Below are 25,123 nucleotides of genomic sequence, written 5' to 3' on the forward strand. Positions count from 1 at the left end.
TGGCTTGATGAGCAGTGTGTAGGTCCACACCCGGGATCCAGATGTGTGAACCCCAGGCCTCCAAAGCAGAGTCTGCAACTTATCCACTATGTCACTGGGCCAGCCCCCATTTCCACTCTTTGAAGGGAAAATTTTTAAAGATACAAAAATTTCCTCAGCAAAGTAAGCTTTCCAAACTTTTAAATCTCATTCAGGCCATCATTTAGAGAATCTGGAGAGATGCAGTGTTCTCAAGAACATTAACTCAATAGCAAAAAAATAAACAATTCAATTAACAAATGGGCAGAGGATCTGAACAGACATTTATCAAAAGACATACAGATGGCCAACAGGTGAATCAAAAGGTGCTCAATATCATTAATCATCAAGGAAATGTAAATCAAAACCACAATGAGATATCATCTCACTCCTGTTAGAATGGTTACTATCAAAAAGACAAGTGATAAGTGTTGACAAGAAAGTGGAGGAAAGGGAATCCTTGTATACTGTTGGTGAGAATGTAAATTGGTGCAGCCTCTACGGGAAACAGTTTGAAGATTCCTCAAAAGATTAAAAACAGAACTGCCATATGATCCAGCAATCCCACTTTTGGGAATGTATCTGGAAGAAACTCAAATGGGGCCTCAAAGAGATCTGCAGGTTCATCTTCATTGCAGCATTATTCACAGTAGCCAATATATGGAAACAACGTAAATGTCCCTCAACAGATGAGTGGATAAAGAAAATGCGATATATGTACACAGTGAAATATTATTCAGCCATGAGAAAAAAAGGAAATCCTGCCATTTGCTACAACATGGACAGCCCTTGAGGGTATTAAGCTACGTCAAATAAGTCAGACAGAGAAAGACATACTGCATGATCTCACTTACACGTGGAATCTAAAAAAAACAAACTCATAGAAACAGAGAGTAGAGCAGTGGTTGCTGGGGGGTGGTGGGAGGGGTAGGTGGGGAGATATTGGTCAAGGGGTACAAACTTCCAGTTATAAAGTGAATAAGTTCTAGGGATCCAATGTATAGCAAAGGTGACGATAGTTAACAATACTGTAATATATACTTGAAAACTGCTGAGAAAGTAGATCTTAAATATTCTCACTACCCACACACCCAAAAGGATAATAACGTAAGGTGATGGAGGTGTTAACTAACTCTACTGTGGTAGTCATTTCACAATAGATGAATGTATCAAATCATCACATTGTACATCTTAGACTTACAAAATGTTATATGTTGATTATATCTCAATAAATCGGGGGGGAATGAAATTGAGCAATAGATAATCTAGGCAAAGAAATTACTGATAAAGGCTGAAATGTGTTTCATATTATTGATTAAAGGCAAATTCCTATACCTTGGAGATTGAATGACTCATTGGTAAGGTTGAAATGCCCCTGTACAAATGTGCCTAGATAACATTTTTCAACATAATTCATGGTCAGCTGTGTTAGTAGAGATAATTAATTCTAGCCACACAAGCAGATCTCCAAAACTCAGCATCTTCCGACAATAATGGCTAGTTCTGACTTAAAAACAAAAACCAAAAACAACGTCCACACAAAAACCTGTGCATGGATTTTTATATCAGCTTTATTCATAATCACCAAAACTTGGAATCAACCAAGATGTTCTTCACCAGGTGAATGGATAAAGAAACCGTGGTACAACCAGACAATGTGATATTATTCAGTGCTAAAAAGAAATGAGCTATCAAGCCATGAAAAGACATAGAGGACCCTTAAATGCATATTACTCATATCACTAAGTGAAAGAAGCCAATGTGAAAAGGCTACATATTGTATGATTCCAACCATATGACATTCTGGAAAAGGCAAAACTATGGAGACAGTGAAAAGATCAGTGGTTGCCAAGGGTTACGGGGGAGGGAGAGATGAATAGGCAGAGCACAGAGGATTTTCAGGGCAGTAAAACTATTCTGTATGATACTACAGTTACGGCACATGTTATTACACACTTGTCAAAACCTATAGAACGTACAACACCAAGAGAGAGCCCTAATGTAAACTATGGACTCTGGAGGATAATGTTGTGTCAACATAGGTTCATCAATTGTAACAAATGTACCACTCTGGTGGGGGATGTCGACAGTAGGGGAGGTTGTGCATGTGTGGGGGCAGGGGATGTATGGGAACTCTGTACTCTGCTCAATTTTTCTTTGACCTAAAACTATTCTAAAAAATAAAGTCTATTTAAAAGTGGGGTAAAAAAGCTGAATGCGGCTTAGAAATCTCTGATCTATCTTGAAGCTAGTCATGTGGAACACTTGATCCCCAGTGTCGCCATGGAGTGGAAGAGAGGAAGGTAGAAGATGCTGCAGCCTCACTGCTCAGGATCAAGATAACTGCGATAATTTAACATGTCGACTTGGCTAGGATATGGTGCCCACTTGCTTGGTCAAATACCAGTCTAGATGTTGCTGTGAAGGCACTTTTAAGATATTATTAGCACTTAAATAAGTAAACTTTGAATAAAGAGGATTCGTCTCCATAATGTAGATGGGCCTCGTCCAATCAGTTGAAACCTTTAAGACTGAGGAGTCCTAAAGAAGATAAAATCTCCTCAAGACTACCATACAGAGACTCTGACTGAGTTCGGACTCAAAATTACAGTATCAGCTCTTGTCTGAACTTCCAGCTTACTGGCCTGCCCTACTAATTTTGGACTTGCCAGTCCCCACAATCTCATGAGCTATTCCTTAAAATCTCTTTCTCTCTAATATGTATATATGTATACAGATTATATATCTGTATATATATATATGTATATACACACTTATGTATACATCTATATAGATATAGATCTCACTGCTTCTGCTTCTCTGGATAACCCTATTATGATAACATTCATCACTATACTCAAAGTCCATTGGCCAGAATTAATTACGTTAACCACATGGTTCCAACCAAACTCCACAATAACCAGAAACTAAAGGGAAGAACATGAGTTCGATGATGACCACCATCATCATTAAATCTCCTATTTCTTCATGGAGATTGATTAAGGTATTACTTGCAGATAAAGTCCATGTTTGGAAGGGGGATACCATTTGTATGCCTCAATCAACTCTCTAGTATTCCCTACTATAAATAATAGGCAAAATAAGTTTGTATGTTGTAGATTTAATTTCAACAACATATAAACCTTCATAACAGATATTACTTAAGAGTTAGAAAACAAATAAATGGAAGAACACTTTTTCTGAAGCAAAAATTTCCTCTTTACATTATGCCAACAGAGAAAGAAGGACAACTTAAGAAAATCAGAGGCAGTTGGCCAGATAACAAAAGTATTTCAGATAAGAGAAAGACAAAGCTACACTCCCCTGATCCCCTGCCACACACACACACAGTCACACACACTTGCTGATAACTAGCAATTGGTATAGGCAAAGAGCAGGACTGAACATTTGAAATTCCAGAACCTTGCCAACGTCGGGAGGGGAAAGATCCAGAACACACTGTCTGCTGAGCTACTTCACCTCCATATGTGTTCCACATTCCCTCTTGCCTCTGCACATGCTGCTCTCACTGCCAGGGGTGCACTTTCCTGCATTGCTCTTCATTAAACGATTTGCAAATTGTTCTGCAAAACAGAGCTCAGGCAGAATTTGATTCATCTCACACCCCCATCTTTTCTGGGACCAACAGAATTTAAGTTATGACAGCATCATTGAAGTCTAACTCGCGAATTAACTTTTCTTATTTGGAAATTTTGGTGATCTCCATCTGCCTGCCTGCTCCTCATCCAGAAATGTGTATCTGTCCAAGTTTCCTACACATACCAAAACGAGTCATCCCCGTTCAAGGGAAACAAGTCAGCACAACTGCGGAGGATCCACAAAGACTACAAATACTGTAGTCCTAGAGTCACAGATAAACCCAGACCACCCTAACATCAGAAATTTCAAGAAATCAAACAACATGAAAATGATGGACAAATCTGAATTAGCAAAACAAGTGAAATTAGAGGAGTCTATTGATGAAAGGAAAAGAAGTTTTAATGGATCTATTCACAGCAAGAGATGGAAAATATAGGAGAAACACAAGAAGACATGTGGAGACAGAGACAGGAGACAGAAAGTCTGCGTAAGTTAATTTCGGAAGGAAGAACAATTGATGGAGGAGAAGAACCAGGAAGAAGAAAATATAATCACCAGAATGAAAGACATCGCCAATGGCCGAGTCAGATTCTAAAATAAGACCCATATTTAGAAATATCTTGCTGAATTTTCATAATTATGAGTGTAAAAAGCCAAGACAAAAAGAGAAATAGAAATAAAGAAATGAAAATCAACTGTTGTCACATTTTTGATAGCCAGCCTATATCACAGACGACGATAATGTGTTTAAGTATTAAGAATTCACTCAATTCTTAGAATAATTGTTCAAATTTTAAGGCAAAATTAAGTCAGATATTCAACTAACTCAAAATATCTTGCTGGAAAATGAAGAAAAACAAGATCTCAGAACAAAAGAATGGTGATTTTTTTGTGCGTGAGGAAGATCGGCCCTGTGCTAACATCTGTTGCCAATCCTCCTCTTTTTCGTGAGGAAGATTGTCACTGAGCTAACATCTATGCCAATCTTGCTCTGTTTTATGTGAGATGCCACCACAGCATGACTTGATTAGGGATGCTAGGTCCATGCCCGGGATCTGAACCTGTGCACCCCAGACCGCCACAGCTAAGCGCACAAAATTAACCACGATGGCACCCGGCCAGCCTTGTGGTTTTTATTTTCTAAAGGCAGCTAAGTATGACTCAGCAGATATGAAATGTTTGAAAAAAATTAAAGAAGATTGCATTAAAATATGACATGTAGAAAATCATCCGTTGACTAGTGGATATTAAATAGCATAGAATTACACTTTGTCTTTCATTAACTTAAAATAGTTGACACTATTTTAGGGTAAAAGATTTTTTATATAAGTTTAATGTTTTAAATGTATTTATGGTTTCAAACTTTTAGCATCAATCTATCAATAAAACATAGAAGACCATCATATTTAAAGAATAGTTTATAATTATTGTAAACCTGAACTATGCAAATAAAACTATAATGAATAGAAATAGAAGATAGAGATTGGCAGAAGACATTCGTGGAAAAAGAGGAATAACAAATAGCCTCATAGTCATTAGCTTGAAATCAGTAAATTCTGTGTCTAATGAACAAACAATCAAATTTGTTTTAACTATATAATGTTAAATGATATAAATACATAAACTATAATTGTTATACAAATGTAAATATATAGATTATATAAACATATAATATAAATGAATAAATATCTACAACATTAAGTTAAAGAGAAATCAGCAGGGAAACTATAAAAATGTCAGTGCTAAAAGTAAGAAGATACTAGAGGAAAAGAGAATGAAACAATTATAGCAAGGAGCCAAGAGATCGTGTTCAAAATGAATCTATCCATAAACAGAGAGATAAGTACATAAATATAAATTTATAATGCAATCATTTGAAGAACTAAATAAAGAAGAAACTCTAGGCAGTGTTTGCTTCAGGAGACTGGGCTTCAGAAGGAGTGTGGTGAGGAAAACGAAACCTTCTCTTGCACATCCTGTACCCTAATGGACTGTTGGGGCTAATTTTTTTTTTTTTTTTTGAAATGAGTTTGTTTTTTTTTTTGAGGAAGATTAGCCCTGAGCTAACTACTGCCAGTCCTCCTCTTTTTGCTGAGGAAGCCTGGCTCTGAGCTAACATCCGTGCCCATCTTCCTCTAGTTTATACGTGGGGTGCCTACCACAGCATGGCTGCCAAGCAGTGCCATGTCCGCACCCGGGATCCGAACCAGCGAACCCCGGGCCACCGAGAAGCGGAACGTGCGAACTTAACCGCTGCGCCACCGGGCCGGCCCCTGTTGGGGCTATTTTTAAGTGGTATGCACAGACTACCTCACTATTATATCAACAATAACTAAAACTAATAATAGTAGTAGAAGCACATTAACTCTTCCAATCTTCAATATTTATTGTGTGTAGAAAATCCGGTTCTTTATGAACCTTGTGTTAATTTAAATAATCAAAGAGTTTCAAAATTTTTGATGAAATAAAAAGAACTCTAATAGAGGCTCACATTTAATTTTACTCCCATACGTGTAGAAGAGGAAGTGCTTAAGAACTTGTGTTGACCTCATAAAAATCAAAATACAAGTATTTATAGCTTTTAGAAAACAGTGATGTCCATAATACAATTTTCAATCATAATTATATATTACGAGAAGTTAAAGGTAATTTTCACAGGCACCGAAATAATCCCTAAATCTAGGCATTCTATAAGATGCCTTCATGGGAAATGATGTTTTGAGGAACAGTTACGAAGCAGAAGAGTATTTACTTTAATATAGCTGCATGGAAAGAATGAATCACCTTCTAACTTTTTGTTTGTTGACCAGCACTGAGAATGATCCTAAGTCATCATTGTAAAGAAAAAACCTGGACTATAAGGTTGAAACTTACCATATGGGAGAAAATAATGACAGAATGAGAATTTTAACAAATGAGTATGAAGTTTGTTGTGATTTGTAGCTACATGTGAAATAGACTATTTACCATGGGCAGAAATTCTTTAAATTGTATGTCAGTTGTAAATTGGCTAATTCCTATAAGCACCTTTCACAGAAAAAAAATGTAGTTAAACTTCTTCCTTTATTAGGTAAAAACTTTTCAGGCCTCACATACAGATCAATGAGACAGAATAGTGAGCCCAGAAATAAACCCACGCTTTTATGGTCAGTTAATTCATAACAAAGGAGGCAAGAATATGCAATGGGAAAAGACAGTCTCTTCAATAAATGGTGTTGGAAAAACTGGACAGTTACATGGAAAAGAATGAAACTGGATCATTTTCTTACACTATACACAAAAATTAACTCAAAATGGATTAAAGGCTTAAATAATTCTTTAAGAGCTGAAACCATAAAACTCCTAGAAGGAAACATAGGCAGTAAAGTCTCTGACATTGGTCTAAGCAGTAGTCTTTTGGATCTGTCTCCTCAGGCAAGGGCAACAAAAGCAAAAATAAACAAGGGGGACTACATCAAACTAAAAATCTTTTGCACACCAAAGGAAACCATCAACAAAACGAAAAGTCTACCTCCCAAATGGGAGAAGATATTTGCAAATGATATATCTGATAAGGGGTTAATATCCAAAATATATAAATAACTCATGCAACTCAATATCAAAAAAACAAAACATCTGATTAAAAAAAGGACAGAGAAGCTAAATAGGCATTTTTCCAAAAAAGACAACAGATGGTCAACAGACATTTGAAAAGATGCTCAACATCACTAATCATCAGGGAAATGTAAATCAAAACCACAAGGAGATAGCACCTCACACCTGTTAGAATGGCTATTACCAAAATGACAAGAGAAAAGTTTTGAGGAGGATGTGGAGAAAAGGGAACCCTTGTGCACTGTTGGTGGGAATGCAAAATGGTACAGCCACTATGGAAAATGGAAAATAGTATAGAGGTTCCTCAAAAGATTAAAAATGGAACCACCATATGATCCTGCAATTCTACTTCTAAGTATTTACTTGAAGAAAACAAAAACACTAATTCAAAAGAATGTATGCACCCCTATGTTCATTGGAGCATTATTTACGATAGCCAAAATATGCAAGCAATCTAAGCTTTCATCCATAGATGAGTGGATAAAGAAGATGTGATATATATATACCATGGAATATTGCTCAGCCATAAAAAAGAATGAAATCGTGCTATTTGTGACAACATGGATGGACAACAGGGTATTATGCTAAGTGAAATAAGTTAGACAGAGAAAGACAAATACCATATGATTTCACTCATATGTGGAATCTAAAAAACAAAACAGATGGACAAACAAAACAAAACAGAAACAGACTCAGATACAGAGAACAATCTGGTGGTCACTAGAGGGGAGGGGGTAGTGAGACTGGTAAAGTGGGTGAAGGGGATTAAGAGATACAAACTTCCTGTTATAAAATAAGTAAGTCACCGGGATACAATGTAGAGCATAGGGAGTATAGTCAATAATATTGTAATAAGTTTGTATAGTGACAGATAGTTACTAGACTTATCATGGTGATCATTTCATAATGCGTATAAATGTCAAATCATTATGTTGTACACCTGAAACTAACGCAATAGTTTATGTCAACTATGCTTCAATTAAAACAACAACAACAGAAATCAGATGCCTCGATTTTTTTTTTAAGATTGGCCCTGAACTAACATTTGTTACCAATCTTCTTTTTTTTCCTTCTTCTCCCCAAAGCCCCTGAGTGCATAGCTGTATATTCTAGGTCCTAGTTCTGCTATGCGGGATGCAGCCTCAGCATGGCTTGATGAGTGGCGCTATGTTCGCAACCAGGATTTGAACCAGCAAAACACTGGGCCACTGAAGTGGAGCGTGTGAACTTAACCACTCGGCCACCAGGCCAGCCCCAGATGCCTTCATATTTTAAAACAACAGCATCTTGGAATCAAAGTGAAATTTGGTGAAATATGAATAAAGTCTGTGTTTCAGCTAATAGTGATGTCTGGATGTTAATTTTTTTAGTTTTAGTAAACGTATATCATGCCTATATAGCATGTTAACATTAAGGGAAACCAAGGGAAAGGAAACTCTTTTCTCTCTTTGAACTTTTCTGTATCTAAAATTATTTCAAATAAGAAGTTTATTTAAAAAGTGAAAAAAAAAGTTTCAAGCCTTGAATTTAAAAACAATAAGTAGACTATCATTCTAAAGGCAATACATTTCCACAGTCCCGTTAGTACTGCTCTCATTTGTAATTAAAATCAAGAACTGGCATTGGAAGGAACACTTTTTGAAACTGAATTCTCTGCGGAACTTAGAAGGCCAAAAGACTTCTGCCTTTTCTTGCATAATTTGAGAAAATGGAATGGGAAATATTTTACAGTCATGTTCTTTTTAAAACCCTACTCTGCAGTTTTTAAAAAGATACTTTTCAATATATTCCATTAAGTGTTAATAAATCTCCCATCTTTGTTTTTCCAAGATTTTTAGGCACACAGATATTCCTTAATATACTAATTCCAGAAAAGTGCTACATAAAACACAATTTCTATTATTTACCCTTATTTTCCACAGATTCCCAAGGTGAAATTTAAAATGTGTATTTATTGAAAAACAATAGCTGCTAGCAAGCTCATAATGTACATTGTGAGTGATGATGACAGACAAGTTCATCAAGTGTGAAGAGGAAAACCAATGAAGTGAGAAAAGAAAGAAGCCAGGAAATCGAAGGGAGAAAAGATAAAGCACAGTAATAACACTACAGTGAGTAAATTATATTTCTTCCTGCTTATCCTCTGCAAGGTTTTTCAAAGTCTATCTCACACATAGTAGAGGTCTTTTACGTGCTTAGAGCTCAGGTCCCAAGAAAGCTTTGGGGGTGTCTTATCTAAGCTCACGGCAAGGAGTGGAGGCAGGTCAATCAGCCCAGTACTTGCAATATGGTTAATATGACCATTCTGGGTTTGCCGGCCACAGTCACAATTTACCCCTTTGGCCCATGTAATTACTAATAGTTCCCTCTTTCACTCTGACAGTCATCTTGATGTAGATATAGGTGTAAAATTACCCATGTATTAAAAGTTTAACTAAGAAAAGCTTAGCACTCAGTCACATAAGAAAGAATTGTGACCACATCCTTTTTTTTTTGTAAGGTGGAAAAAAAGATTAAAAACAAATTGGCTTAAGAAATTAAAAAATTGGCTGACAAAACTAAAAAATTCGGAGGTATTTTGGCTTTAAGTGTGACTGCAATGAAGAGATTTAAAAATTGTCATCACGTCTCTCTCTCTCTGTGTCTCTCTGTGTCTCTCTGTCTCTCACTGTCCTTTCTTGAGGGATTGACTTCATCCTTGAGCAGGTCCTTGAATTGAGGTGACAAAGTGTATGTCAAGGGCTACACAATCATATCTTTACACTTTCAAGTTCAGCATAAAAGAAGCCATTTCTCCTCTTTGCAGAAATTGCTTAAATTGGACCCCATGCCCATGCTCAAATGGATCCTGTTGGCCAGGGATAATAGAGTGATTGATGTAGGCCCCAATGAAATGACTGTCACAAGAGTTGGTAGGTTGAGATCACAGAAACGACATAGATAGAGAGTGAAGGAGAGGTGATGAAACTAAAGAAAATAAAGATTCCATCACCACAATGGAAAAATAGATGCCAAGTCTTCAAACAACAGGTGTTCATTTAAGCAGATAAAAACTCAACTGACTAAAACTTCAACTTCGAAGTTCATTAAGAACCCCAGGCAAATTGGGGACAATTTATTCCAGAGGAGTAATTGGTTAACTTATTACAATTCCTCCACTACTAATATGACTCCATTACCCTCGTGCTCTCTTCTTTGCGATTTTCCCTCCAAACTTCCTGCTACCAAGTAATATACTCAGTTACTCCATAATTCCCAGAATATAGTCCCACTCAGGTCAATATGAGGTGTCACTAGAGGGACAAAACCAGATTAATCAGGAAACTATCTCTGGCAACATCCTTGAATAGGGACTACAGGTGGAGCCGTCTCCCCTAGAAAGGGGAGTAGATGGACAGATAAATATTTCAATATAGATATACAGGCAGATACAGATTGGTTATCTATTAGTTATTTTTCTATATATATTTACATAATGTATCAAAATGACTAGAAACATATATACCAAGGTGAAAATCTTTGGAAAGGACTCTGGAATTGAGGATAGTAGTCACTTATTAATTACAAAAGAAAATTAATTAAAAGAACAATTCCTCTATCCTGTGTCAAGAATAAAAGCAAGGGAAATTTCTATATATGCTATAGACACTAATTTCTGAAGATATATTATCTGTATAGAAAAAAAAAGTAATTTGAAATTTGAATGTAGACGTGAAACCCAAAAGCTGGCGTGAATGCTGTTTTCTCTTTCTTGTCCTGAAGAAGTGGCTTAACTTTTGTTTCCCTACAAAACACCAAGAATTGTGCGTAACCTCTCTCTAGCAAAGCTCCTAAATGCTGAGCCATCCTTCCCTCTTCTGTAGGGCTTTAACACTCTGCCTGTTACTACAGGGAAGACTTTTTCTGTTAATATCAGGAATGCGGCTTCAAAAGTTTTCCTATTGGTAAAGAAACAGATAACTCGATTGTTAATGAGTATTCTGGGGTGCAAAGACTGCTGTGGTAACCACACCTTTATGGGCTTCTTTAGGACAAAATGAACAAACCTCTAAAATTAAGAAAATAGTGTCCAACTTTAGCTTGCTGTATTTTTTTCAGCACTGTAATTCATGTGGCATGAATTCTCTAAGTGTATATATTAAAAACTAAATATCCTTGGCTATTTATTCCTCTATCCTTGTGCTATTTATAAATATAAACAATAACAGTTGAAAATACAAGACAGGTCAGGAAAACAGGAGAGACAAATTCTTTCCAAGGAAATTCAAATTGATTAATTGTCTTTACTGGCAATTTCAACTTTAGAAGAGAAAGCTGGAAAGGGGTACTAGAAAAGCAACAAAAGATTTTCTAAACCATACTCATCTTAAAATAAGAAATTTAGATGAGGCAATCCCTCAGGCCACTTCAGAATCACAAATCCATTATTCTGTAATATTTCATTAATTAATACATATTTCTACTTGTTACTACATATACAAACATGTAAGCTACAGATGTCTAAATTTTATTCTGCATACATGTATACACACATACATTTGCCTTCACCATCCATATTTTTACAAATGTCAATTAAAGCAAATGTCAATTATCTTTATCCCATCACTTTCCATCGTGTACCTTTAAACTTCTCATATGTTCTCTCAAAAAAAAGTCTTAGCCCATTTATTAACCTTCCTGTTTGTGATAAGCAGAAAAATAGTCTCATGAATAGTCTGGATTAGTTGACTGAGGAAGAGAAAGGTTGGGCCTGGTTTACAGATGGTTCTGAGTGATAGGCGGGCATCACTGAAAGTAGAATGCCACAGCACTACAACCCATTTCAGGGGCAGCCCTGAGGGATCAGTCAGAACTTGGAGCAGTACACCTGTCATTCATTTTTCCTGGAAGAAGAAATGGACAGAGGTACAAGTCTATTCAGGTTCATGGGCTGTGCCCAAGAGTTTGGGTGGATGATTCAAAGATTTGGAAGGATAATGACCGGAAAATTGGTGACAAGGAGGTCTGGGGATGAGGTATGTGGATATCCTTATCTGAGGGCAAAAAATATGAGAATATTGGTCTCCAATGTGAAGGCTCACCGAAGGATGCCCTCAGCACAGAAGGATTTTAATACTCAAGTGACCAGGATGACCCATCTGTGGATGCCAGTCAGCCACTTTCCCAGCCACTCTTGCCATTGCTGAATGGGCTCATGACCAAAGCGGTCATGGTGGCAGACATGGAGGTTATGCGTGGGTTCAGCAACATGAACTTTTATTCTCCACAGTTTATTTGGCTATAGCTACTGTTCAGTGCTTAATCTGCCAGTAACAGATACCAACACTGAGTCCCCAAGATGGTGCCATTCCCTGGAGTGATTAGCCAGGTGTCTGGTCAATCATATTGGATAGCTTCTACCATGGAATGGGCAGGAACTTTTTATTTCTGAAATAGATACTCTATATGGTTTTGCCTCACCTGCATGCAAACTCTCTGCCAAAACTACCATCCATGGACTTACAGAATGTCTAGTTCACCACAGCGGGATTCCACGGCATTGCTCATTGTCAAGGAGCTCATTTAACAGTAAATGAAATATAGTGATAGGCCTATATATATAAAGGAGATTACCCTAACTAGTCTGTGCGGGCCTGATTCAATTAGTTGAAAGGTCTTAAGAGCAGAACAGAGGCTTACCTGAAGAAGAGGAAATTTCTCCTGTAAACAGCAGCTTCAGCCCATGTCTGAAAGTTCCAGCCTGCCCTTCCTGACGGCCTGCTCTACACATTACAGACTTACCTAGCCAGCTGCCACAGTCACATAAACCATTTCTTTGAAAAACATCTTGTAATGTATATCCCCTACTGGTTCTGCTTCTCTAATTGAATCCTAACTGATAGACTATTTTTCCTAAATGTAGAAAACCATGAAAATCCCACCACTTTATATCACAAGCTGAGCTGCAGCTCTCTGCCAGTCCTCATTCTGAATACTCTGATCAAGACTGAGCTTGCATCTTGGATGCACTTGTATCTTTGCTTTTAGAAAAACGAAACACTGTTATTATTGAATACAAACCAGAGAAGTGTAGAAGCAGTATTCTTAAAGAAAGCACGCCAAGAAATCAAAGTGTATCTGGAAAAATTTCTTGTTAATAGCTATGTGTTTTACAGGAAACTATGAGGGAATTCTTTTTCCGTTTAAAAAACTCAATAAATAATTGATAAGCTGGATATCATGAAAATTCTGCTCTGTGAAAGACTGTCGAGAGAATGAGAAGACAAGACACAGACTGGGAAAAGATATTTACAAAAGACATATCTGATAAAGAGCTATTATCCAAAATATACAAAGAACACTTAAAATTCCACGATAAGAAAATGAACAACCTGATTTAAAAATGGGCAAAAGACCTGAAGAGACACCTCACCAAAGAAGATATACAGTTGAAATATAAGCATATGAAAAGATGCTCGAAATCATATGTCATTAAGGCATTGCAAATTAAAACAACAATGAGATACCACTACACACCTGTTAGAATGGCCAAAATTCAAAGCACTGACAACACCAAATGCTAACAAGGATGTTGAACAACAGGAACTCTCATTCATTGCTGGTGAGTATTCAAAGTGGTGCAGTCATATGGGAAGACAGTTTGACAGTTTCTTACAAAACTAAACATACTCTTACCATTCAATCCAACAGTCATGACCCTCCATAGTTACCCAGAGACACTGAAAACTTATGTCCACACAAAGACCTATACACAAATGTTTATAGCAGCTTTATTCATCATTGCCAAAAATGGGAAGCAAGCAAGATGTCCTTGAGTATGTGAATGGAAATAAACCGTGGTACATCCAGACAATGGAATATTGTTCAGCACTAAAAGGAAACAAGCCATCAAGCCATGAAAAGAGATGGAGGAGTCTTAAATCTATATTACCGAGTGAAAGAAGCCAAATTAAAAAGGCTATATGCTGTATGATTCCAACCATATGACATTCTGGAAAAGGCAAAACTATGGAGACAGCCAAAGGATCAGTGGTTGCCAGGGGTTAGGAAAGAGGGAGGAATAAATAGATGGAGAGAGGATTTTTAGGGCAGTGAAACTATTCTGTATGTTACCATAATGGTGGATACATGTCATTCTGTTCTTGTCAAAACTAATAGAATGTACATCACCCAGATGAACCCTAAAGTGAACTATGGACTGTGGGTGGTAGCGATGAGTCAATGTAGTGGCTTATGATTGTTGCAAACATATCACGGTGGTGAGGAATGTTTACGGTGGGGGAGGGTGTGTATGTGCGAGGGCAGAGGGTATATGAGAAATCTCTGAACCCTCTGCTCAATTTTTCTTTGAACATAAAAGTGCTCTAAGAAATAGGCTATTCAAAAAAAAATCTCCTTGAGACTTTGCTACCATCACTAAAATGAATTCAAGACTATCAAAAAAATTAACTATTACCAAGTTACTAAAGCTGGGGGGTGGGTGAAGTTCTTTTTCTAATTACAGAACTCCTTAATTAAATGGATTGATAAAATTCAAATTCATCTAATTTTGCACCCTCTGAAATTTTATTATGAATTACTGGGATTTATCATGAGACACTGAATTAACCACTTTGACAAACCTGAGATAGAAAAATAATCAAAATATTCACTAGACAAATCATTTATAACCACAAAATTACAACTATGACCAACTTAATATAAACGGACTTCATTAAGAGTGTATTATATTGTGATCTCATTATATATTAAATTACCACAATGAGACTGCCTAGCTAACATAGTAGGATGCTGTTTACATATGACACAATATACTTAGATGTCTGAAAGAATCTGAAAGAGAAAAAGCTATTTTTAAAAAATATCCTCCTTACTTATTAGGAATCATATTTCACTAGGAGGAAAAATTTAGTGAGGGAGTTTGCAACGCTGAAAGGATGTGACATTTACAATAAAATGAATCTTTGCTTGGATAGAGAGAGTATATTGAATGTTTTGGTTTAACAACCACGGTGTCAAAGTACTGATTATTTCACTACAAGAAAGATCTACCAGTAGCAAAGATGTCAGCAACGAACATTAACACAGCATACAGGAGACAGATCATTGCAGCTTCAAGCTAAACAGGAATAAAAGAATCTATTATTTTTTACACTTCTCAAATTTTCACCATTTCCAAAGTAATCCATATCATAATTCACTGCATCAGGGACTCCACCCACATATACATCCTATTTGATTCAATTTTTATTTTTCACACTCGGTGTGGGACTAAGTCTTGTGGATCTCTAATATTCACCTCAACCTACTCTTTTCAATTGTCAGCGACCCTTCCTAGTCCTAAGACCCACACACCTGCCTGAATTAGCAAGGAAACAGTGACATCAGCCGCCAGTTAACACCTTTCTGTACTCCTATAAATCATATATTCAATGGCAGCTGTAACTTTTATTGAACAATAGTGAATTCCTAACTCTGACAGAATAGGAGAGGAAAATTAACATATGTCTGAAATCAAAACTCATTGAACAAAGGTAAGTAACGCATTCCCACAAAGATGGCTATGATATAAAATCTGTCTTTGGAGCCTCTCAGAGCTACTTTCAAAGCTTTCATACAAGTCTTTGATATCCTGGTCTTCACTACAAGTTACCAGAGTTTTGTCAGCTCAACCCCACGTGTCCAATTCATTCTTTTTCCCCCAGATAACCACACATATAAATAACTCCTTTACAAAAAGTTCCTCCTTTTTTCCAATTCACCTACTACCACAGTGAAGAACAATAGATTATAAAGTGTTTCATTTATATATGATAACAATTTAACGCATTCACCTCTTCATTTCAACAGAATAACACTATATTTATCCAAGAAATAATATAATGTTGGACTCCCAGGCGGAATGACAATTGGGTCAAAGTAATATTTTGGTACATACGGACTTCCATCATGCAAGACAGTAGCTCACGTTTTATAATCTTGACAGGAATATGATTTTTCCACCCTTTTCCCCAAACCTCAATTAATTTTGATTCCTCTAGTCATAACCTGGGTTAACTGTCTTCAAAGTGGTATGTGTAAGACAACCCATTGAAATGTGGGGAAAATACATTAATTTCTTGTTCCGGTTATCAAATACATAACAGACTACCTCAAACTTTCCTCTGTAAAACGACAATCATTTATTGGCTCATGAACATGCAATTTACACAGAGCTGAATGGGGGCAGCTTGTCTCTGTTCTACATATCAGCTAGGAATGCTCAAAAGATGTCCAGGGACTGGAATCACTGAAAGATTCCTCACTCACGTGCCTGGCAGTTAATGCTGTCTGGCAGCTGGGACTTCAGCTGGGGCTTCCAGGAAGAACATCTACAGGTGACCCACCAGCACTTGAGTTCAGTCCTCAAGTTAAAGAGTGACATGTTATTTACTATCAGTGAATTATCATCAAGGAAGTGTGAAAGTTCTAGAACACAGAGATGTCGAGAGTAGTGTCCTTGATTCTTCCTTCATTTCTAGCCTGCTGTGATGTACAGTAGGTTATAGGAAGACCATTAGACAATATGAAAATGATAATGACCTAGTCATATGAGAAAAGAAGCTACTCAAAATATTTGTTTTAAATGATGAAGAGGACCATTTGAAATATTGAGGAAGAACATTCCTCTAAATTGACAGTGTACATTGAGTTGTTAGCAAATAACATGAAGCCATCATGATTTGCAGACATTTGAAAATTAAGCAACCAAACCTTGAAGACAAACCTTTAAGACCATACAATATTCATAGCATTAATGTACTTAATGTCTCTAAATACAAGGAAAAATATTTAGAAGACAATTCCGTGGTTTTTAATATAGCAGAACAATATGTATGTGTAGATAGGTAAATAGAGATGCACAGAAAACTTAAAATAACTAAATATTTACAATTATATATATAAATACATACATCATTAACATGTATAATATATATATTATGTCTATATGAATCTATATAAACTCTCTATAATATATATGAACAAATACACATGAGACTTTTTTTTCAGCTCTTCTTTTTTCAAGTTTTTGCTTGCTGGAAAGCCTACATCCATGTAAGAAGTTCCAAAATCATGAAAGATTGTGCTGCATGGAGAGAGAGAAGCCACATGGAGGCAGTCGAGGCACCAGTCATGTGCAGGAGCCCTCCTGGGCCTCCCAGCGCAGCCTGGCCACACTGGCTTGGTGGAGTGGAGTACAGGACCCTGTCTAAGCGACAGGGAGCAGAAGCCCTGCCTAGGAGAGCACTATCTGGATCTCTGACCCATACATTTTAATCAAATGAAATGAAACTGTCGTCTTTTTTAACTCCTTAAGTTGTGGGGTATTTTTAAGCAATGATAGAGAATAGAAACAGCGTATGTAGATGCTATTTTGTTATTTGGCCTTTCTTGTGAAATTTTTTGACACTCACCTTAGAATGTATTGCGTTTCATGAATTGTTAATGTCTTTCAGAAACTCGGAAATCTCTGGTGTTCAGAGATTTGTTCAAAAAATGTGAAATTCACATAATTTTTCAAATAATATATATATCTTGCAAATAGGTACGTATTTTTCCCAAAGCTTATATTTGAATAATCTCTCTTAGAGGCGGAAGGGCCAATTAGAAGACCTGCCAAAGCACCGTCCAGTCTTAAAAGTCTACAAAATATTTGTGAACCTACACAAATGTTTTAAATTTTTATGGAAAATAAAAATATGTTCAGTTTTCTTGGAAATCATATGCTTTATCCTGCAATAACTACGTATTAGCCCCGTGACCTTGGGCAAATTACTTAACCTCTTTAGGCCTCTATTGTCTTACCTTCAAAATAGGGATTATAAAAGTACCTACTTCATAGGATTGTTTTTAGGATTAAGTGAGTAAACGTATGTAAGCACGTCAAACAATGCCTAGCACATTTTAAGTTCCTTATACGTGTTACCTATAATTATCACGGTTATTTATAGGTCGGTTCTCTAACAGAACAATCTTTTTGGTTCCCTACAGTGCATTTCCTGACCGTACCTGCTATTGCAATTCAGTCTCTTATAGATTCACTTGCAGGACATATTTAAAATAACAGAAATTTACTGTATGAATCTTCTCAGGAAAATCTCTTATATCAACTCATTCATTTAAACACTTATAGAATAATTGAAGTTTATCAGACATACGTGCTAACGCTAGATAATGAATCAGCTTTAATCTCTGATCTTAAGAAGTTAATAGTTTTTCAGTGATATAGAGAGACAAGCAAACCAACTCATGGTAATACAATATAATAAGCACTATAACTGAGGTAGCGGGGTGTACGGCAGCATTAGATGAGGGGGAACCTAGTCAATGTTTTATGAAAGGGTTTTGGGTGGAAGAAGTCAATAGACGTCCCCATGGGGAAAAGTTAACCTTGAGCTGAGTCATAAAGGATGAGAAGTACTTGGAAAGGCAGAAGTTTGTAGAAGGGAAATTTCAAAAATTTAGGATACAAATGAAATTTATACGGATGGAGACTATGGAAGAGTAACAGCTGATGAAATTCAAGAAAGATACAAGGCCAAGATCAAGATAGAAATTTTTAATGTGAAATGATGAGTATTAACTTCATCTTAAAAAGCATAGAGTCATTGAAATTTTTCATTTCAATTTATTGAAAACACCTGATTAGATATCTGTGTTACAAAGATTATTGTAGAGAGTGGACTGGGAGATGCCTAGAGTACACAAGAAAGCCAGCTTGAAGATTGTGATAAAGTCTGGTTGATGACAGCTACTTGCAAATCAGGAGTAAAGTGGTTAGAAAATAGGACACAGATATTTAGAAGGTAGACTCAACAGAACTTGGTGATTAGATGAAGTCTAGGTTGACTCCCAGGTGTTTAGCAAAAGGAAAGCTATTTTGATATTAAAAATATAGCAGGGGCATTACATGGTGCTTTATACTGAATTTCACTAAAATAAAATTGCAGTTACATATACTTTCTCATAGTCAGCTAAAAACATTTATTTAAAAACTGTCAATCCTCTACGAGGATTGAAATGAGCAGTGTTGGGAGCAAAGTGTGGATGTGGAGCAGAGAAGTGAAAGAGCGAAGGAAGACTCGCTTCGTGGCACTCACTCAAACACTAGGAAGTTTTAATGTGCCTTTAGAAGTGAAAAGAGAGCTGGCATCAGGAAACGAAACAGGCAGAAATATTCTGATTAATATTATGCAAATACTTAAGTCTTTCTTCCAGTGTCTTTTATAAATTATTTAGTTTCTATTAAAAGTATAATGATAATTCAGATAGGAGCAACAGATAAATACAGAGAATTATTTTTAAAGTGAAAAGTTCATTTTAGATAATTTTAAGTACTCAGTTCATAATTAATTTGCATTATGATGGATTTCTCAACCTGATGCTTCAATCCAAGAAACAACACTTTTCTTTTCTTTTTTTTTTTTTTTTTGAGGAAGATTAGCCCTGAGCTAACTACTGCCATTCCTCCTCTTTTTTGCTGAGGAAACCTGGCCCTGAGCTAACATCCGTGCTCATCCACAGCATGGCTTGTCAAGCAGTGCCATGTCCACACCTGGGATCTGAACCAACAAACCCCAGGCCGCCGAGAAGTGGAACGGTGCGAACTTAACTGCTGCACCACCAGGCTGGCCCCAAGACTTTTCTTATAAATATAGGCATTAAGAGAACATAGAAAGCTAATTATTTACTCTTTTTGCGTTTTTCCATTTTTGACTTAGTAGTCTTTCCAAAACCTATATAACGACCCAGAAAAGTGGCAAGATATACTCACATGGTAAAATTATTTAAAAAAACAAAATAGTAAATGCACACATGTGATCAAGTTGGAAAAAGAACCACCATCTCAACTTTTCTTTAAAACGAAATGAGAAAGTGAGTGAAACAATTCTTCCAGGGTACTTTTAATAAAAATATGTAAAATCTATGGGCTATTTCATAACCACACTTGAAAAATATTTTTTTCTCAGAAAAAGCATTTTCCTTAAAAGTAACACTTCTCATCACTCATTCTCCAAAACACATGTACTCATCTTAGGGACTTCATATTTCTCAGAGAATAAACTGTATTCCCTGCATAAAATATGTCATTATCACAAACATTAATGTTAGTATTTGAATATAGTCTATATGTTGAATATATAATAGAAAGAAAAGTATTCATGACGCATCTTCAGTTTTTAGTGAATTGAAACAATATCTTGGATTATCAAATCTTATGTTCTGACAAAAACGGTCTTCTTCAAAAAGGTACAGTAATAACTAAGCAGTGGAGATATGTCTTTACATAGCATATTAACTATATGAAAGCAGTATTTTTAAGGTAAATTTTAAACATATTACTTGAAGATCATATAAAGAAAACCAATTTAAGGCCATTAAGGCATCTCAAGATTAAATTGAGCAACAATTTCTCCTACATTAAAAACTCCAAATTGGCAGATAGCAGATTAAAGTTAAATTGAAATTCAACATGGGCTATAAATTTTAATTAATAAAGATATAATATAAAATTGTTCCATAAGAAAAGTTATTGATGTAACTTTTATTTAAAAATTAATAAAAAGCTTGGATTTAAGCCAAGATACATTTTTCTTTTATTTCTGGATGCATGTTTGTATGTACCATTACAGAACCTGTTTTTAGAAAATAACTTCTCCCCCTATACTGGCAGAGGCTCAGCATTGTCAATATGTATCCGAATAGTTTGGAATGTACAAATGTGATAAGTATAATTTTGGAAGTTTCAATGACATTAGCACAAGAAGATAAGTGATGTAAAATAAGAGAGAATAGATTAAAAAACAGGAATTGTCTAGGAGGATCCACACCCAATAGTAAGAGTTTCAGAAAGAGGAAAGATAAATTTGTCTGGAGGAAATATACATACTCTCAGAATTGCAAGAAATGAATCTATAAATTGAAAGTGCCCAATACATGCTAAGAAGGATTAATATCAAAGGTCCTCCATCACCTAAAAGATAAAAATGGCAAAATTTCTGAACCCTAATGATAATGAATAAATCCTATAACTTTCCAGTCACCAAAACTCAGTTCTGTAAAATAGAATATGAATCAGAGTGGCCCTTGACTTCCCAATGGCCACATTGGACACTAGAAGACCAAGGGGAAAGGTCTTCAAAGTCCTGAGGGAAAGTGATGTTCAGCCTAGATTTCTAAAATCAGTCCTGTCCATAATTCAAGTTTGGAAGTGAAAAGATAGATATTTCGATACATGCAAATGTGTAGAAGCTTCAAAAATCACAAGTTATCCCTAAAGGAGGATTCTTTAGAACTGGTGCCCATGAGACCATACTCTTCTGTTTTTCTCCAACTTCTGATAGTTCCTGCTCTTTCTTTGCAGGCTAATCCTTCTTTATGCAAACTTTACCATATGCTCTGTGTGTGTGTGTGTGTGTGTGTGTTGGTAATTTTTTTCTTTTACCTTTTTCAGATAACCATCACTCTAAATATTTACCTGTTATTATATGTATGCATATATATGTAAATATGTACTAATAGAAACACACACTCATATCCACATACAATAGAAAAATCTTAAGTTCAGTTTTTTTTAATTTGAAACCATTCAAAAAATGATACAGTAGTGTTAAAATAAAAAGTCAGACCTTATTTTCTATTAATTTACAATGTGAAATAAATATGTCTAACCTTCCTTTCCCAACTCATATATCAAGAATTAGAAAGAGCAGGAATTGATGGGTTCTGATCCCAAAACTACCCTTTGGCAAGCTATTAGATGTTGGAAAGGTTACCAATTTGCTTTCAGAATCCACTTCCTCATCTTTAGTACATGAATGATGATAACAGTAATATCATTGGTGGAGTGGAACACTTAAATGCTCTTATGTAAGTAAAATGACCACATACAGTCACTGCTCTGAAAACATCTAATTGTTTTCACCGCAGCTTGTCCTGTTTCTTCCCTCAGCCTCAGCGTAAATAGGAAAAGCGGGATTCGCTCTAGGAAATAACTATTCAAAATAGAAGAGGATCCTGGCTAGAGAGTGTGGAAAAGTGAAAAGAAGTCAAGATTATCTGTGACTTGGGGGCATACATGCAGCGATTTTATTAGCTGCCATGTGTATAAACTTTGGGGGTAGAAAGTCAAACCTAAAATGTAAATTTTAGGAGCTTTGCTGTGTTTTGTGAGATACAATTCTCCTTTCCTGAATTTCTGGAAATAACTTCAAGCCTTTTTCCAAGCTTTTGGAGTTGAATTTGTGTGTCTTTTGAATATAACAGCTTACTGATACTTATCTTGAGGCAAGAGAAAGAAAACTGAATGCTGTTCCGATGCAGAAGAAATCACCGCAAATAAGCTTTTTATACTTAGGTATCACCTTTATTGGCAGTCCCCTCTAAACAGACTTTTTCCTAGTCACCTTTTGACCAGAAATGACCCTATTTGTCACTTTGTACTATGGCAAAAGGCTTGTGTTTAGAAATCTTCGCTGTATTTCACTTTGATGCTATTGAGAAAACTTACCCCTTTAATGTTCATTGAAATTTCAGAGTGGCCTCTCACGCAAGTCACCCTAAGATAAATTAAATCCAATTCTTCATTTTGCAGATGAGAAAATCCTCACCCAAATAAGTGAGTTGAATTTTCCAAGGTCACACAGCAGGCAGCTGGCAAAGTTGGGCTCAGAAGCCACATCTCCTGAATCCTCACTCAATTTGTAATAGAATAACCTCACTTTATATTTTTCTCAATACTCAGAGATTCATTAAATAATTTAAATGTAATTACATCTCTCTAGAATTAAGCCAATATGACACCTTAATTTTCTCCAATAACGTTTTTTCAGTGTACACCCCTGACTGCTCAGCCTTAGTCCTTGAGGAAATCTACAATTGTTTGCTTGACTTGAAACTCAAGCTCGTTGCTGAATAAAACTACAGCCACAGAAAGCATGGCTTTTGAGAAGCGTTTCCAAACAAAAACATCCATTGCAGCAAGAATCACTCTTACTTAAATTTATTTCTAATATTCAATATAGTCTCCCATAATGATTTCAGTTAAAAAAATCATAGTTGTGTGACTCCGTAAGAGAACTTATGAAAACCATTCATTTCCCTATTTGCAAAAGTCTGTTAGCTTCACCTCGGGATTCAGCGGGAAAAGCAGTTTGAAGTGCTAGCTGTTACAACTCATTGTCATGTTTCCTAGTCACTGAAGCAAAGCTGTCCTAAATGAAGACAAAGTAGAAACATTACGCCTGTCAAATGAAGTTCCTGGGATCTGACAGGAGCCGTTATTGCCTTCGCACCACATTTCAAAGTCTTCTCTGCATGATCTGTTTCATTATATGAACCTACTGCCATGGGATTTATTTTTTTCCATAACAGCTAAAAAGTATTTTGTTTTATTCACCTATGTATAATGATTAGATTAACAGGCTGAATCCAAAAGATATCATCAACAGTGACATTGCCATTAATGTCAACGAGGTCAGGACAGTAACACCAGCAGCTTAGTAACAGAGGTGGCATTACAGTTTTTGTATGAGGAAAAAGAAACTAGCGAACACACAGAGAGAAGATTTGGAAGCGTTTGCAGTCGGGTTATATGAAAAATGAAAGTTGTTTGAATTAGATTCCTTGGAACTTTCATAATGAGTTGCCAAAAATTTAATCCGAGAAGAATTTAAGTGTGATGTTATATGATATAGCAAGATATAAGCATTTCTGAGATATTTTCTTTTTCTCTTCAAAAATAATTAGCATAGGATATCTTAATACTTAAAGACCAAATGTTTTATTTTTGTGGCTCTTATATTTTAAATCTAAGTAAGCATTTATTAATTTAATCGTCATATCTTTTAACAATGATTTACTTTTTGTCCACAAAAACGTTTTACTTTTTTATATCGTCAAAATTATCCATAATTTCCATGTGAATTTTCTTTTGATTTCATGTTTATAAAGGCCAGTCTCATGCAAATATATAAATATTTGTCAATATTTTGTGACAGTATTTTTGAAATTGAATATTATTTTTAATATCTATGCATTTATTTCATCCATAATTACTGTCTATGCATTTTATGATTTGAGGCATAGACGCATTTTTTTTTCCAAATAATGAGCCAGGCCCCCCCAGGACATTCATGAAACAATTTATTCTTTCTCCACTGTTTTAAAATGCTGTTTTTATAATGAACGAAATTCATCATAGTTCTCCGGGACAAGATTTTGGTCTTTTATTCTCTGATGGATTGACCTATGTGATACTGCGAAAATATCAAAATAAATTGTAAGAAAATTATAGTGTATTTTAAGCTATATGATTAGAACTTTTCTCTCATTACTTTTTTTTTTAGCTCATTTCTTCATGGAGGTAAATGTCATCATTGAGTAAGGTTCTTAAAAAATGCCTCTGTGACGATTTTGGGAGATATCTATTATGTATTCTAGTACAGAAATGTGTTATGCCTCTCCTATTAATATCACCTTTTTTTTCCATGGCAGAATTTTGAACATTTTTGTATGGTTCAGCATATTTCTTTTTTAAGTTTATTCCTTGGTATTTTATTTATTATTTATTCACTGCTTATTGTTTCACTTATTTAGTTGCTATTATATACGATATTTCTTTCCCATTTTATTTTTAATAGATTATTCCTCATATAGTAGAAATACATTAATTCTGTATATTTAACTAGCATGCTGAATTCACTTAAACGTTTCAGAATGTTTTAGTGATTCTCTTTGATTTTCTTGAAAGACAAGCATATGATCTGCTAGTAACGATATTTTGCAATTTTTCCCCCAAATTTCAGGGTTTGCTAAGTTCTTTTTGGTGTTACTGCTTTAGCCAAAATTTCTAGAACAATGTTAAATAAGA

At 35.7% G+C, this 25,123-nt stretch overlaps 1 long non-coding RNA gene across 1 annotated transcript in view; it reads left to right on the forward strand.

Annotated features, from left to right (window-relative positions):
* The window catches only part of LOC139076227 (uncharacterized), a 92,213-nt gene extending 83,660 nt beyond the window's left edge, over nucleotides 1-8,553 (forward strand). Inside the window, exon 6 of the long non-coding RNA XR_011527609.1 lies at nucleotides 8,298-8,553. This is a non-coding gene — a long non-coding RNA (uncharacterized lncRNA). The remainder of the gene's footprint in view (nucleotides 1-8,297) is intronic.
* The last annotated feature ends 16,570 nt before the right edge of the window (nucleotides 8,554-25,123 follow it).

This window comes from Equus przewalskii, chromosome 15, assembly GCF_037783145.1.
Source record: "Equus przewalskii isolate Varuska chromosome 15, EquPr2, whole genome shotgun sequence".
Lineage (NCBI taxonomy): Eukaryota > Metazoa > Chordata > Mammalia > Perissodactyla > Equidae > Equus > Equus przewalskii.